Genomic DNA, 16,268 nt, shown 5'->3' on the forward strand with positions numbered 1-16,268 from the left:
AGCATAAATTTGAATTAATGGCTCTCTGAACAATTTTAAGATGGGAATTCTTCTTGTAAGGCGTTGCCAATATCTATTCCACTCCTGCAAATCTAAGATTAAACTTCAGTAAAGGACCACCTCTTAACATCTGTGTCCATCTCTCTGAGCCGAAACGTGTTTCAAACACAGCCCACCTGTCTCCAGATCTCACTTACTCAACTGCTTCCCACTGCAGGCCTGTGCTCTCGGGAATCACTGCTGCTATATTCAGTCTGGAGAAGCTTTGGCTCCTCGCTGGAGACGGCTGGAAATAGTGTCTGGACCGTTGTGCTACTATTAACCTACCATGTAAGCTCTGTATCTGCTAATATATCACAAGGGGAGGGGGTGGATGTTGTGATGTACCCTGATGTACCTCATGCCTCACTGGAGATTCTATGCAAGTCAATGAGTCTGTCATAAACAAGTGACATTTGATGATCCATTTCCTCAGGAGACGTCGCACTGGCACGCTTTAAGCTCTGAAGTTCCAGGAGCATTTTCTTTATGATTCAGTTGTTTGTTTTATGAAAATGACTAACAAGGCTTTTGTGGGAAAAAAAAAAAGTTGCCTTAATTATATTGAATCTGCACTTCTAGTGTCCTTCAAATATTAAAAGCATATAAAAAAATGTTGCAGATCATATAATACTAATGAAATAAAAGGCACTTAAAGAGAGTACACTTTAAGAGTACTCTCAACACACTTTTAAGAAGTGCACTTTGTAATGTCAAAGTAACATTTTTACTGTTATTTTTAATATCATAATTATGTGTTAACAAACTTGATGTGTTGACGGGAAAAAAATTTGATCACACTTTATTTTAAGGTCCAATTCTCGCCATTAACATACCATTTACTATGACCTTTGCCTCAATAAATTCCTAATTTGCTGCTTATTAATAGTTGGTAATAGTGTTTTGAGTTTGGGTATTGGGTAGGATTAGAGATGTAGAATATGGTCATGCAGAATATGTGGTTTATATGTACTAATAAACAGCTATTATGTTAATAATAGGCATGTTAATAAGCAACTAGTTAATAGTGAGAATTGGTCCCTATACTAAAGTGTTACCAAATTTTTAGTTTTTGGTGAACTGTTCCTTTAACATAAGCCACTGTGTTGCTGTTTTTCACAGCGCTGCAGTAATAGGGAGTCACAGAGTGTCATGGGTAATCTGTTTTTCACTTGTTATGTTTGCTCTACAAAGTAAACCACCCCTGCATTTGGAGCAAAAGTCTCACTGAACAACAGCAGAGAACTCTTTATGACAGAGTGAGAATAAGTGAATTAGACACCGGGAGTTTCATAGAACTGTAGTAATTTGATAAGTCTGTCTGAAGCGTGTGTTCCAGACAGCTCAAATATGATAAGACATCGCAACCATGTGGGAGAATGTCAGATCCTTCAGACAACTCGTGCTGGGTTACAGAGAAACTACACCAGCTCTTACTCAATAGCATCTGAACTGACAGATGGAAACATTATTTGACAGACAAAGAGAGTAAACATGTACAAAGTTCTCTCTTATCTTGACAAACGCCCACATGCTCCAAAAAAGCAATGAAGACACCAAAAAGCCATAAAGGCAGCTGTTCATATTGCCTTCGGCTCCCTTCCCAGTCTCCACCTCTCCTCGAATTCTATATTCTTACTAAATCGCTAAAGAAGTCCTTAAAATCTGGAGAAAGCTATCCAAAAGCATTTCAATGTATCTTAAAATAAATTATTCGGCTGATTCAAGAACTCTCTAAAGTATTTGCAAATGGCCGCTCGGTTTGGCAGCAAGGGGTTTTGAACCAATCATCTAAGCCATAAATGCAATGTGATTAATTACTTTGGAGCCACATAAAATTATAATACTGATTCGTTTATAGCTTCAAAAGAACACCCACAGAGCCAAACAAATTCATCAGTCCAACACCTATCCTCAGCTATCATCCATGTGAAATTAATTTATGAGTCAAGAACCTGCAATTGGTAAATTTACTATAATATAGTAAAGCATTTGTGACATTTATTAGTCACTTTTTGTTGTTCTGTTGGGTAGGCCAAGGTGAAATCTAATTGAACCCAAATCCTGTTCCATATGGCTGTAAATATCAAATTAAGAATTTTTTCTTTCAGCGTCAAAACTGACTATACTCCGTGACTGGGGAAGTCGTGGCCTAGTGGTTAGAGAGTTTGACACCTAACCCTAAGGTTGTGGGTTTGAGTCTTGGGCCGCAAATACCACGACTGAGGTGCCCTTGAACAAGGCACTGAACCCCCAACTGCTCCCCGGGGGCTGCAGCATAAATGGCTGCACACTGCTCCAGGTGTGTGTGTATATACTTTGGATGGGTTAAATGCAGAGCACAAATTCTGAGTATGTGTCACCATACTTGGCTGTATGTCACGTCACTTAAAAAAAAAAAATAATTAAATTTTCTCACAGACACAAAAAGACTTTTCAATTGGTTTGAATTGAAAACTGTGTTCAAAGGGGAAAGATGACCCTGTTTTGTATCAGTTTTAATTGCTCTTTAGTTTATTTAGATGATTCATTCTGTCATGAGTCAGCGCTCATTGTTTTGGATGTGTGTTGACTTCATCAGGAGGAGAACGAGAGCGCTGGGAGTTCAGAATGCTCTGTGCAGTTCATAATTGTGTGTTGACTAAATATAATTTAGAGTAGAATGACAGAGTGTGACGTAGTTCATCACATTGCTGCATTTTTCGAGCTAAAGGGTTACTCCTTCCCAAAATGAACATTTTGTCATTAATCACTTACCCCCATGTCGTTCCAAACCCGTAAAAGCTTCGTTCGTCTTCGGAAACACAATTTAAGATATTTTGGGTGAAAACAGGGAGGCTTGAGACTGTCCCATAGACTGCCAAATAAATAACAGTGTCAAGGTCCAGGAAAGTATGAAAAACATTGTCAGAATAGTCCATCTGCCATCAGTGGTTCAACCGTAACATTATGAAGCAACGAGAATACTTTTTGTACACGAAGAAAACAAAAATAACAACTTTATTCAACAATTCCTCTCCTCTGTGTCTCTCCAAGTCAGCGTAGTGCCATTTTGGCAATTCTGAGCTGTACGCAGATGGCGTATGCTTTTCTGTGTCAGCCACGCTGCGCCGATGCGTTGTTTGCTTTCAATCCAAAGAGTAAATACACGTAAAAAAATGTATCATTGTGGTGAGGCTGATAGAGAAGAGCATACGCCATCTGCGTACAGCTCAGAATTGCCAAAATGGCACTACACTGATTTGGAGAGACACAGAGGAGGGGAATTTTTGAATAAAGTCGTTATTTTTGTTTTATTCGTGAACAAAAAGTATTCTCATCGCTTCATAACGTTACGGTTGAACCACTGATGGCAGATGGACTATTCTGACAATGTTTTTCATGCTTTCCTGGACCTTGACACTGTTATTTATTTGGCAGTCTATGGGACAGTCTCAAGCCTCCCTGTTTTCATCCAAAATATCTTAAATTGTGTTCCGAAGACGAACGAAACTTTTACAGGTTTGGAACAACATGGGGGTAAGGGAATAATTACAAAATTTTCATTTTGGGAAGGAGTAACCCTTTAGCTCGAAAAATGCAGCAATGTGATGAACTACATCACACTCTGTCATGGATGGAATGGAATATCCCTTTAAATACACAAAACTGCAATTGTGTCTTAGAGGTAAAAAACTGAAATTTCTATCAAATATTGATCACTGAACTAAAAAAGTCCCTGGTTTTCTTTGTTCTGTTTTCTGGTTTGTATGTTCTGTCCTTCTTATCATCCTGCACTCAATGTCCTCTCAGCAGGTGTAACTCAAACCTAATTTGTTTCCTGACCTGTAATTGCATCCTGGTGGCACAACACACATACAATATCTGTTTACATCCTTTCTAGGGTCACACAGTTTCATCTGACCCAAAATTCTGCATCATCTGTGTCAGAAAATATTGATTCTTCCAGTGAGCTACAGGAACAGCAGAAACACCCTGCAACAAACTGCTTACTTGCGGCAAACTTGCGGAAATTAAGATGTTATATTGCATATTTAAAGATGTAATAAATATTCTAACCTTTTAATCCTCTTTTAAACCTTTTTTTTTTTTGCTTTCCTCCACCCAAACATTTAAAGTGATAGTTCATGCAAAAATTGAAATGAAAAAAAAATTGTTTACTCTCTCTCTACAAATCTGTTGTGTTCCACAGAAGAAAGTCATGTAAGTTTAAAAGTTTAGAACTACATGAGGTTAATGAAATCATAGGAAAATCTTTATTTAAAAGGGATAGTTCACCCAAAAATGAAAATTCTGTAATTAATAACTGTTAAAAAAGGAATGTTCTGATATTTGTGCTTTTGCATAGTACATAATTTTATGTATATTCCCAATAAACGTATCTTTACAAATAACTCACCCTCATGTCATTCCAAACCCATAAGACCGTCACTCATCTTTGAAACACAAATGAAGATATTTTTGATGAAATCCAAGAGCTTTCTGACCCTGCATAGACAACAAAGCAACTGACACATTCAAGGCCCAGAAAGGTAGTAATGACATTGTTAAAATAGTCCATGTGACATCAGTGGTTCAACCACCATTTTATGAAGCTACAAGAAAACTTATTTTGTGCAAAGAAAAGAAAAATAATGGCTTTATTCATCAATTTGTTCTCTTCCTTGTCAGTCTTCGACACATGTTTACGAGAGTACCACGACACATGCGTGTAGTGCTGCTAACGCAGAAATGTTATTAGACTACTTGTTTCCATTAACACAGCATTCACACTATAGAACTGAACTTGAAAATTGGCTTTGACTCTGAAAATGTAACATAGGAGTTACTACTGTTATAGAACATTCTCTTTCATAACCAAACTGTGTGAAAACAACAGGCCTGAAACCTGTATTCTTTCCCTGGATGAAAATAGCCCTTTGAAAGAGAAGCCAAGGAAACAAGGCAGAACCGGAAAGGTAGAATATGTCCCCATGAACACACACAAAATAACAAACCACTTCACCAGAGAGACAGCCACTGAAGGAAAATAAAATTAGTGGAGTACATACTCATTCTTAAACAGTAATCAAAGAGCAAATACTGAGCCAAAGCAACAGATCTTTAATTTGGGTGGAAGGGTTGAGATGATAGAATTCGCAGAGAGTGCTGAGCCTGAAAGGAAGCTCCACACAAGCAATCTGCACGGCTGAATTCATTTGGAGCAACAGAAAAGATGAATGGCAACCTGAGATGGGTCAGAACCTGAAATCTGTCGTCCAAAACAGAATTCGGTTTTGAGGAATCAGTCACCTGGCTACATCACACATGAATAAACCTATAGAGCTCAGAAGAGATGGGATAGTAGAAACTAAAATACTTTTTGGTCTTTAAACTTTGCCTTGTCATTGTAATAGCATTCATATTCAAACATAAAATATGTGAAGGCCAGTGTTAAAGATGCTATATATATACACACACACACACACTTGATTAATTCATTGATTTATTATTCATTTATTTGGATAAATAAATACAACTGCTACATTATACAGGGACTTTTTTAACACAATAAAATAAATAAATAAATACAAAATGCATTCTGTAGCTGGTTTGCATTAATCCAGCAGCCCCTTTTTTAGAGGAAAGGACTGAATTCTGATTCCTCATACCTGACTGCAGTGTGCATTAAGTTATTACCGGTGTTACATTTATTGAGTGTCACAATTATCCTCGCATTCCTCTAGAGCAATAGTGAATACTCCAGGATTCCTGTATTCTGTCACCCTGAAACCGGGACAAAAATCCATGCAGCATAACGCCAAGAAGTCTTTCTGAGCCTCTTTGGATTAGACTGTCAGGCACCTCTCAGCTCTCCTCTGCACTGGGGTGAACCCAGCATTTCCTCCAATGGTAAGAACGCTCCGTAAGCCGATCAGAGGAGGAACCCTGCTCTTACAGCTCCATTAGGATTAATTGTGAATGCTACACTAGATTATTACATTTTCCAAATAAAAAGTAACTGATAATTGCCCATGTAAAACACTGCTGGTCGGTTACATTTTATGAATAAAAAAGGAGTAGTTTTTGCTCATGTATGTTAGTGTGGTGTAGCTGATTGCCAGGCCCTTGTCATGCAGTTGCTAGGATGCTCTGAGTGGCATTGCTATGCTGTTGCTGGGTGGTTGTTTTGAGTGATTGCTATGGCAGTATTAGATTACTTACTGGCCCAGTTCAAAGAGCCCAGCATCAAGACTCTGCTGTGCCCCATATGACTATGCACTTATACTATGCACTCTACCATAGCGTATAACGTATTTAAGAAGGAAACTGTGACAGTTGAGTGCATGAAGTGTCCGATGTTCCGAACTTCATTTTTCGGTTCATTAAGTGCATCATCTGGGTGTTTGAAGTGCACTTTTTCTTTTTGTAATTTTCAGTGTGAACACACTACTTGCTATCCAAAATAGCAGAGAATTGTGCATAAGTACATGATTTAGGGTGTACTTTATTATATTCTGGGTTTGGCTGGACTAAGCCGTTTGTAAGTTCTAAAACTGGAAAGTTTCATTCTTCTGTTGAACACAAAAGAAGTTATTTTGAAGAATTTTGAAGAGCCAAACACTTGTTGGTCCCCATTGACTTCTGTAGTAGGGAAATAAATACTATGAGCCAATGGGGACCATCAACTGTTTGATTACCAGCATTCTTCAAAATATCTTCTTTTATGTTTAACTTTAGAAAGAAACTCATACAGGTTTGGAAAAACATTGGGATTTTCACCTGGTTTATTGTCTGATTGCTGAGTATTCCTAACAAATCATATGATTGGAGGAATGATTAACGTCCATAGCACAAGTCAGTGCTGATCCTCCCTATACGCAAAGTTGTGTAGGACCCACAAAAAAGTGGGTACAAAGAACACACAAAAATGGCAAAAAAAAAAACAAACAAAAAAAAATTCACTTAAATACAGTCAGTTATGTCATAAGGGAACATAAACAGTGGAGAAAGTAATCAATGCTAGTCAGCATATTAGATCTGTGCATGTGGTGACGGCAGCCTAATAAACCTCCTGCTGTCTCTATCATTTAATAAGAAAATGAGAGAATAGCACACTAGTCTTCACTGAACTTTAGTACATTTAATATCAATCAATGTATATTTAATTCATACAGTGAAGACTGGAATTGTTTATTTATTTTGTATCTTTTTCTATTGTATTTGTCCTATTGTATGTATTGTATTATATTGTATTGACTGGCATATAAGCAAAATGACAGACACACCCATCACAGAACACATAACATACACTAAGCTCATTCTGTTTATAATAAGTGTAAGTCCTATTCAGAGTAACAGGAAAAGGAGGGAGTAGATGGGTTACTGTAGTGCCCTTCAGATCAGTTTCAGTAAAAGCGTCCTCTGCTGAACTCATCCACAGTCATCGGTGGGCTATTCTTGTGTGGAGGTAGGGAGCGGGCAGAGGTTAAGGAGTGTACTTGAAGACTATTAAGTCTTGGCATATAAAAGGTAGTGCTGTCAGTAATGCACTAAGGAGAGGAAAGCAGTATGTAGATTAGATTACACAGCTGCTGCGGTGGTCTATGGTTTATGTTCTCATCAGAGAGAGGTGACTTATCCAAACACCCTACTGTGCCATCTCAAATGAAGGGTCAGGGGAATTCTGAGTTAATGTGCATCTTTAGTGAATAAATGTTGACAGCATGCTCCCGTTATTGCAATCAGCATAAATTGCTTGTTAAGTGTTTTGGCAGGCATACAGAAGCTTTCTTGGTTTGGACAAGGTCATTTCAGGTCAGTGATCTAAGCACACACAGTCATTTTCACATAGACATAATGCATATGCACTGAGTGTGTGATTGATGTACTTAGACAAATGTCTGTCTGAAAAGAAAACGATAGGAAGAATAGAGACATGCATACAACCCCAATTCCAGAGAAGTTTGGCCATTTTGTAAAATGCAATAAAATCAAGAATCTGTGATTTGTTCATTCTCTTTAACTTTTATTTAATTGACAAAAGTACAAAAAAAAAAAAAAAAAAAAAAAGATTTCCAAAGTTTTCACTGACCAGCATAAATGTATTATGTAAATATCATGGCTCGTCACTTTGTGCCAAATTGCATGAGAGACAAGTGTCAAACAAATCAAAAAAAGAATTTAGGTCTTTCGCCAAGTACCATATATAATATTGTGAAAAGATTCACAATCACAGTACATGTAGGGCAAGACGGGAAAACTCAGTTGAATGTGCTTGACCTTTGAGCCCTCAGATGGCATTGCAGAAGAAACCATCATGCTGTGATGTTAAATATAGTCACATTAGCTAAGGAGTTCTTTTAGAAAACCGCTGTCATTTACCACAGTCTGCTGCTGCATCAAGAAATCCAACTTGAATATCTATTAGGAGAAAGCTATATACATCAATTCTATGCAGCGATGCTGCCGAGTTCTTAAGTTTTGTATCAAGCCAGATTGGACAAAAATTTTGATTGCAGAACTTTACCAATTAGTATCCTCAATTCCTAAACAATTAAACATTGTAATTAAAAGGACCATTGATGTGACACGTGCCTCTATCCCAACTTTTTTGGAGTGTGTTGCAGCCATCAAAATCAAAAATTGTTTGTTTTTACAAAATACAGTTACGTTGGTCAGTGAAACCTTTGGAAATCTTTTCTTTGTACTTTTGTCAATTAAATAAAAGTTAAAGAGAATGAATAAATCACAGATTTGTGATTTTATTGCATTTTACAAAATGTCCCAACTTCTCTGGAATTGGGGTTGTAAAATGCCTATAAAACTGGATTATAGGTAGTTAAGGTAATAAAATGCAGGTTTTAGCTCTGAAATATTGCATAAAAGAGGGAAAATGCACTTATATATATATATAGGTAGTTAAGGTAATAAAAATGTATTTATATATTTAAAAGTTAAAAAGTAAAAAATTAAAAGATTAGAAGTTTAGAAATTAAAAATGAAACTCATATACTACAAATTACAAACATATGCAGCAAGAAAAAAATCCTATATATTTTTTACATATATTTCGTTAAAATATAAGTATACATGAAAAATCTAATATCTATTGCTAAAACACTATAGTATTAAATATATAAATAAATTAATTAGTTTATTTAATTTCATCATATATTTTTGGCTTATATTATCAACCTAAAAAAAATTTAAATTTTCAAAAAATATTATAAAAACATACATTTTGCATTTATCAAAATGATGAAAATGTATATTTTGCTCCTTGGAATATATTTTGTAATAAATTTTGAAATTTGAAGGTTTTAAGCAAATACAAAATTCTAGAATTAAAATATATAATTTAAAAGAATATGGGGTATATATATATGGGGGCATTCTTTTTTTTTTATTTATTTATTTATTTTTTTTTTTTTTTTTTTGAATGGGACCTGAGAGAATTTGTAAGATTTTGTGCCAGTTCTTTCAAATGAACTCTCTAAAAGTCTCACGTCCCTGTCTCTCTCCATGTCTGTCTTCATCTTCTTAGTGTCTCCCTGGAGTTTTACTCTGTGTCTCCTTTCATACACAAAAGCAATTTGCTCCACAAAACCTGAGTGCCACCCTCTCTCCTGTCCCCTCTCTGACCCCCAGGAGACAGAGCAATCAGATATCCAGCCCTCATATCCTGACCTCCTGGTACCCATCATGGACATGCACACTCCCACAAATGAGCACTGACATTCTCAGAAAATACTGTAGATATAAAAAAAATACTGTACTGTAGAAATACTGTAATATTCTGGTAAACGTATTACATAGACATCTGTGTCTTCAGCAAATGTGGAGTCTCAAACCCTCAAGTGCCACCAACAGTATAAATTTTCTCAAACATTTTTATCTTTTAACTTTTGAATCAAATGGCCTAAACACACAATTCTTTGCTAGGTCATGATGAGTTAAGTGGCAACCATTTCAGGTCCCACCATCTATAATTCCCACCATTTTAAATTTTGTTGTAAAAGCTGTGATTTTGTTCTTTAATATGAAGCTTTGAAATCAACATGGCCTCTTGGTACCTAAGCAGTTTGGGAACATAACTGCAGTATTAGTTAAATCACACAAACTGCTTCATACAGTAAGCTTCTTTTTTACATTTTTAAACTCATTCTACAGCAATCACTGGATAAGGTTGTAATCTAGGATTAAAACTGCACATGACCTTTGAACCAACAGCCATAAAATCAAAGTTCAAACTTCAAATAATGATTGTCTTGTTTTGTTTAGTTTTTTTTTTGCTGTGCTATATTTTTTTTTTAATTATTTTTTTTTTTATATTTTTATAGTTATATTTGGTCTCATTTTTGGCCAGAATCAAATATAAAAAATGTAGGTTATGTCTGTGAATGTTAAGTGTGGGAAGTGTAATATACAGTGCCTACTGCTGTCTATAGTGTTAGTATGAACCATACAATAAAATAAAAACAGAAAATCACTCACTGCTCTTGACTGAATAACTTAAGTAGCTTTAATAAGAAGACAGGTTGCATGCCAGGCTCACTTCATTGTCAATGCTGTACAAAACGGGTGGGAAGGGTCTACAGCCATATAAGGGGGCTCCGTCTATGACTCTGAGAATTTATTCAAATACCTGTAGCTAGCTATGTAGAAACCGTCTGCAAATTGAAACAGCTTGCTGGATAGCACAGTTTCAGATTCAGATAGCCCATAACAAACTGGCTGCATGTTTTCTTTTCAGCTTTTCTGAGCTGGCAGACACACCAGAAACGAAATGCAAAAAAAGCTAAAAACTTTTAAGCCTGTTAAAGGTCCTTGTCCATATTCCTAACAGTTTTGGACCTTAAGACCTCTTTTAAGGGTTAAGATGCTTTCTGGATTACTTTTTTCTTTACTAGGATCTTTTCTTTAATTTTAAGAGGAAACACCTACATTCCTAAGAATTTTTCATGAAAACAGGCTCAGGATGCAAATAATATCTTTGGTCCTGTCTCACCCTAAACCCTTGTTGAATCCTCACTTTCGTGATGTAATGACGCTTTGACAGTGTGAGAGCCAATAGTGGTCACAAAGGGGTGTGCTCTGAAAGCTAAAATGAGGAATAGGACACCCTACAGTCTCTTGGAATTAATGGACATGTGTATGCAGCTGCCATTGTAAGTCCACAAGACAGCAAGGGCACATTGTGTGTGCCATTTGGGACGGTCTTTCTCTATTAACGGGATTGTGGGAGGGTCATTCTTTTGGCCATGTTCTGTCGATGTAGCATCAGATTAATTAGTCAACATTTACAGTTCAGAACTGAGTACCCATGAGGAAAGACGGCAGGTTTCAAGTCACATACTTGCCGCTAGCTAAGCAATTGCCACTGAGATGAATGTGAATTCTAATAGTAGCTTTCTCCAGGTATTCGAAAAATCCTCGATCTTGGCTGTGTATTTAATCCTCTGAAACACCGCTTCCTCTGCTTCTGCTTATTTGTCTTTGTCGCAAGAAAATAGATGCCCCAACCGTTCCCCTCCATAATATTTAGAGATTTAAAAATGAGAAATCTACTCAAGCGAGTCGAAATCTCCAGCACTCTCTCATCCGACAACTGCCGAGTTCGTCTCCCACCTTTCCTGCCAGCTTCTCTGTTTTCCTGTTATAAAAATGTCTCCCCGGAGATGCCGGCCTGGACACGATTCATTTAGTTAACAAATCGGAGTGATTACAAGCCCAGATTGGTGCTGAGGCAGGTTCTCTGTCATCAGTGGCTGCTCAGAGTGCAGCGTGTGCAGTATGAAGGTCTCACCTGAGCTTTATGTAGCTCTGCCCTCTCTCTCTCTCTCCGCCCATTTCCTCCACTAAAGCTCAGCCACTGCTCCCCTTTCAGCTGACAACACATAACTCTTTAATTAGCAAACCCATTGAGAAATATAACCTTCACTTTTTGGTCTCCAGCAGGGAATTTGAGTCATTTCACATAATTGGAAAAATAAGTTGAATTAAAGTTTTTTCAGTTTCTTAAGCACAACCACACCATCAAAAGGTGTGTTATAAAGACCTCAATCCCCTGATTTACGACCCCTAATCCGCATATTTGGATGGGAATATGGAGTGTTTGTATGGAGAGAGCAGTTTGGTGTCTTTAATATGTCCCTACCCTCTTCAGACCGATGGAACAGTAGAGGAGAAAGCCTTACATGACATGTTTTTGCAGAGGAACACAAGCACTTATCAGGAGTGCCTATTAACCACTAATGAGACATTAAGCATCTATTTGCTTGTCAGCAACTTTGGAGCCATTACAGACAATATAGACATGCGTCCAAACCCGAGGACAAGGAATAGCGAGAAACAGATCTATTCCCAGGAACCAGGACATAGTCCCAACTGAATCTAATAAGATTTGGCACAGCGGTTCAGGAGGGTCTCAAGTTCTTTCATGCCTAATTAAGAGTCCCTATTTCACATTTTCATATGCATTTTAGCTTTTAACCATTGAACCAAATGGCCTAGAAAAAAATTCTGATTTCTTGGGTCTTGTTGAGTCCTGTAACAATTATAACATTCTTTTTCCCATTGCATTTTCCCCCCATGTAATATAACTCATGAGGCCATTTCTTGACACAGTGTTGTTTAAGCCAAATCATTTGACCCAATTCCATCAAATTATCTTCATTTTGACAGTTTAAAGACCCAACAAGACAATTTGTTTGGTGAGGCAGAAAATGACTCTGCTGGTCAGCCGAAGGTCAGTGACTCAGCACAGCTGATACTATGGAAACTACTTCAGCACCAGACACCCTAATCACCAATAATTACAGGCTGAATACAATCTATTACTAATTAGAAACTCTAATCTAGCACTCTGTTTGTGTGGGTGCTAGAATGCCTGTAATTTTCTCAATTTTAGCAGACCGATATAACATTATTAAAGTATATCAGACAGTATTAGCCAATTAGTATGAGTCGTACACTATAAATAAGAGCACTCAGAAACATTTCAGTGTTGTGCTGAGATGTGCAATCTACAAGTGTGTCCAAGACAGTGTTTTCCTTTATTACAATAATCAACAAGTTTAATTAACTAACACACTAATGGCCTTCACAGTAATTACAGCACCAAGAATGTTTCAGGCTTGAATCTGAATGTGCAATAAATTAGCTGTGCACATTTATACCCCTATACATGCAAACAAACATGCCACTTCAACAAGTCAGCTGTCTTGGCATGCATTCAGTTTACCAGATAACAAGCTAATTTGTGCCTCTGATTGGAGTCACTGTTTCTCAGTATGGATTCTCCACTTGATATTGCTGAAGGTCTTTCAGAGCAGTAGTAAAACAAAACAAATAATAAGCTGCATCTTATTCTGACCAAAAATCGCCCACTTAAACAGGAAGAGATCATCTGATCAATGCGTAAGGCAACCAAATACAGTTTCTTTTGAATGAAATAGATAATACCAAAATAGCAGCATGGAACAAGAGTGAACAATTGTTACATTTCCACTCATGCATTTGGGAGACGCATTTATCCAAAGCAACTTACATTGCTTTCAAGGCACACATTTGATCAGTTCTTGCTTTCCCTGGGAATCTAACCCATGACCCTGCCCATGCTAGCATCGTGCTCTACTGTTAGAGCTACAATGTTTATTAAAATATTGTGATCAGTATTTCAGTATGTTCAACAGAAATAAGATATTTTCAGAAAAGACAACAAATAGCAAAATTCATAGTTAATAAGTATCTATACTTGCTATTATATGTATATTATGTGCCTTAAACTAAATTCAGAGTCTTTTTGTGTTTATTTATTTATTTATTTGATTGATTGATTGATTGATTGATTGATTGATTGATTGATTGATTGATTGATGGATGGATGCACTGATATTAAGTTCTCACAGATGGGATCAATATTTTATGCTATCCGTAATACCTGATTGGTAATACATTTCTATACTATTTTGTGTAAATAAATTTAAAATAAAACATTAAAAACCAACTGTACATGGAAATTGGCAAATTGTTAAATGTACAGTATGAACTGCTGAAAACTGATATGGTACTGATATTGTGCATCCCAAATATATTTAAAATTTTCAGTTGCACAAAGCTTGGGCAAAAGCAGTGACTTTTTATCCCTCTAATATTAACCCGGTAACTTGCAAACGAAACTTTGTTGCCCAGCAGATCTGCTGAGAACCACCAGGATGTTGCACAGTGTTCAGCTGTCTGATTAGAGCTTGCAGTTACTACAAATGAATGGCAGTTTCGTGTGCTATATACACGTGGGCAACCCCTGTGCGAGGTTAAGACTGTATTAGACCTAGATGAGTGCTCCTGAAACACTTATTCATAAACGACACCAAATGGAGCTCATCCTTGATTATATAACATCTCATAAAAGAGTCTCACTAATACGTGCTTAAATGAAGTATAAAGCATAATGGTCAATGAATCGAATGTGAATTTCAATGCTGCTTCATATCTTGCATTAAACAATTGTACGCTACTTCCCTTTCACAAAGAATTTAGCTTAAACCGCTTGTGCCTGCAATGTAAGCTGGGAGCGGTGCCTCAGGTAAAGCAGCATTAGGAAGCATCAGATGCTCTCAAAGCAAATACAGACACTGACTAATAAATACATCAGAAATTCATATCTATGTTTTAAGGGCCTCTAATTAACCACAGCCAACAAGATACAACGCTGGCATGACCAGATGACACTAAAAGGGAGAAAGGAAACAGAGAGAGAATAAAAGCGAGCTTAATGCAGTCAGTGGCCATGAAGGAGGCTGGCGTTCTTTTTTTCAGTAATGGCCTTTAATTGGAAGTGGAGTCATGCATTACACAAAGACAGGAAAATAAAATTTGACGTCATGCATCGTTCATCACAAGCATTTTGAAACAAAATTAGACATATTAACGTCAACATTCGAGACTTACAACTAAATAAGAATAAATGAAAGCACAAATATGCATAAAGCTCAGGAGTCTCTGACCGCTCTTGAATAGTCTCAACAGCTCTAAAACATCCTTTGAAAAGCATTCAATCATCATGAAACACAGGTCAGGGATGTCCAGATGCCCATGTGGCACTGCAATCTCAAGCAGTTTCAGCAGAATTGAGAATGTAAATACAATAAGCAAATTGTCTGTAAGTGAGACACGTTTCTGACTCTGAGAATAACTACATTGTGGGCTAGTCGGTATGCTGTTTGCACCATCTGTCCCAAAAGATGAGTTTTTTTTTTTTATAGCAACCTTTAATAACCAAGCAATACATATAGAGTCATTGCAGCAGAATCCTCTATTCAATGAAACCTTTCCCCTTATTTTCCATCTTATTTTGCCAGTACGCCACTTTGTGGAACTGTAATTACAGGCTGTTTTTTTTTTTTTTCAGGGCATTGGCTGTGGGATGGACAGTTGTTATGAGTTAGTCCATTTTGCAGCAGCTCATTAGGCCTGTGTTTCTCTTGACGCAGGCTGAGTTTCATTATCTCTGTTTTAGTGCAGAGATCAGCTCGGTGCTTATCAAAGCTTGACAGATGACAAAATGAAAGTCTTTGTCATTGCTTTCACCAACAGGCCTAATTGAATGTGTCTCTAAGATGCTCAAAAGCCCGTAAAAGTCTGGTAAATGAAATCAATACAGCATAAATACAAACGGATAGGTCTGTGCTAACTGGTGGCACATGGATCTTTTGCTCTGAAAGTACTGAGAACAACATAGTATCTCATTTTGATGATACACGGGATTGGGTTTAGCCAATACTACCTTTGTTACAGAACTAAATGTCGCTCCTCTCAATAATGTTCCATATTCTATGATGTTGCCTAGCAACGTTACCAATAAAGTCAAAGCATAGCAAGACATAGCTGTATATTAAAGCTCAAAGAGGAAAACATACATCTCTGAGCTTCATTTGCAGATACACTTGAGTTACTGTGATGCCTTCTGAAGTTAATGTGATAAAAATTTGATCATAAAAGGTGTTGGGCGAATCTCACAAAGCTTTAAAAACAATCTTGGTCATTTTTCACACCAATATCAAAAGCATACAACAAAATTTATATAATGTTATTGCAAAAAAAGGTTATATTATTTCCATCTAAACCTAACCTCCTTGGTTGTTGTGCGTCAAGCAGACCTGTTTAAGCTTCCATTTATCATATTTGACGTGCTGTATGCACGTAATGTATATACAGGTACTGCATAAATAAAAGCTTGTTATTAA

Source organism: Cyprinus carpio, chromosome B18 (genome assembly GCF_018340385.1).
Source record: "Cyprinus carpio isolate SPL01 chromosome B18, ASM1834038v1, whole genome shotgun sequence".
In the NCBI taxonomy this organism is placed as follows: domain Eukaryota; kingdom Metazoa; phylum Chordata; class Actinopteri; order Cypriniformes; family Cyprinidae; genus Cyprinus; species Cyprinus carpio.